Raw genomic sequence first — 1,894 nt, forward strand, 5'->3', positions numbered from 1 at the left:
GCGTGTGCATGTATGACAAATGAACATCTTTTGATCCTGAAGGCTGATTAAAAAGTATCTTCCAACTTTATTGAGGTATAATTACAAAATTATGTAATTTAAAGTGTATAACATGATGATTTGATATACATGTATATCCTGAAAGGATTTCCCCATTTAGTTAATTAACACATCCATCAACCTCACATATTTACCTTTTTTTCTTTTTTTTTGGTGAGAAAATTTAAGTTCTACCCTCTCAGCAAATTTCAATTATGTGATAACGGTGTTGTTAACTATACCAAGGTTTTACATTTGTCTTTCTTTTCCCCTGGTGGTCTCCCCAGGATCTTATTTTTAACCTGTGGTTATGGTTATAGAAAACGTGGAGAGGAGAGGGGGCAAATGTTTTATAACGACCTATGGATCAGTACTGTGGGCTACTTCAGAGACGCTCACCTTTTGGTTTTGGTTTTTTTTCTTTTCTCCCCCGCCTCCAAAAAAAAAAAAAGCAGGACTCGAGGGCCCTGGCTGGCACCGCATGGCTAGAAGTGAGGCACAGAGACAGAGGCTCCCCCCCTCCTCCCAGACCCCCCCTCTCCCTCCCCACTTCCCCTTTCTGCCACAGAAGCCCCTCTCTCCCGCCAAGCGCCCGGCCCCGCCCCGTGCACTACCTGAGCCTCACCCCACCTTCTCTTCCCCTGCCGCCGCCCCGCCCCACTTGCCTTCACAACCAGGAGGTTGCGGTGGAAGTCCACGGGGGTTCGCAGAGCCTTGCTCCACCGCCAGCCCAGGAACTCTCTGATGAATTTGCTGCTTCATTTTAGGTTGTCCCTCCAACGGCCCCACTGCCAGGCCTCCCGGTTTTCTGCAGGTCCGGGCCTCCGGCGCGCCAGCTCTCCCTGAGGCCTGCGCTGCATGCCTTGGCCAGTATGTGCCTCAGGCAGACCCGGGGAGGCGGTGTACAGGAAGGCAGTCTCCTTGAAGCCTCACTTGGGGAGGCTGGCCCTGGGGCGGCCCTCCAAGGTGCAGTTACAATGCAAGAACCAGAACGGGTTCCAGCACTCAAGTGCGCTCACGTAGACTGAGCACCAGCATCGCCGCCACGCCCCCCGGCGGCACAGGCACCACCGCTTCCGCTCCAGCTTCAGCCAATCACAGGCTTTGTAGTGCGCCTGGGCGGCCGCCTCCACCTCCACGGTCAGCTGGAAGATGTTCAGGGCCTCGGTGTTTATCAGCCCTAGGCGACCAGGAGGCGCAGCGCAGTGAGCGCAGGTGTCAGCACGAAGGCCACGGCCAGCCAGGGCACCAGCGGGGCCCATTCAGCAACTTGCTGCGCACTGGCAGCAGCCCATCATGCTCCTGGCCCCAAGCCACAGCTCAAGGGAGGGAAAGTGCTGCTTTTCATTTACGCACAAACATGGGCACCCTGGGTGGTGGATAAGATGGACTGAGGAGAGGTGTGCTAAGGAGGTAGGGATGATGACGTCCTGAGCAAAGGAAAGTCGAGAGTGCCTGCTGTTGGTGACAGCTCATCTCTCCCACGGGGAACACTGGAAAACCAGAAAAAGGAGATGCAACTCCTGCCTTGACAAGTCACCATACCTGGCTTCCCTATATATCCAAGATCCCAGTGCACTGAAAAGGTAATATTGAGTTCAGATTGTACCTCTTAACTGGTACCTCTTAACTTGAAGCCTAGCTTTCAAAGGCTTAATTTAAATACCAACTCATCTCTAGTTACCCTCACCTCACTGGTAACACCAGGAACTTTTTTTTTTTTTTTTTTTTTTTTTTTTGCGGTTCGCGGGCCTCTCACTGTTGCGGCCTCTCCCGTTGCGGAGCACAGGCTCCGGACGCGCAGGCTCAGCAGCCATGGGTCACGGGCCCAGCCTCTCCGCGGCATGTGGGATCT

General features: G+C 53.3%; 1 pseudogene; it reads right to left on the reverse strand.

Annotated features, from left to right (window-relative positions):
• Window positions 1–706: 706 nt before the first annotated feature.
• On the reverse strand, window positions 707–1,301 carry LOC132526517 (protein Wnt-9a-like; annotated as a pseudogene).
• Between the last annotated feature and the right edge of the window lie 593 nt (window positions 1,302–1,894).

Source organism: Lagenorhynchus albirostris, chromosome 9 (genome assembly GCF_949774975.1).
Source record: "Lagenorhynchus albirostris chromosome 9, mLagAlb1.1, whole genome shotgun sequence".
Taxonomy (NCBI): Eukaryota; Metazoa; Chordata; class Mammalia; order Artiodactyla; family Delphinidae; genus Lagenorhynchus; species Lagenorhynchus albirostris.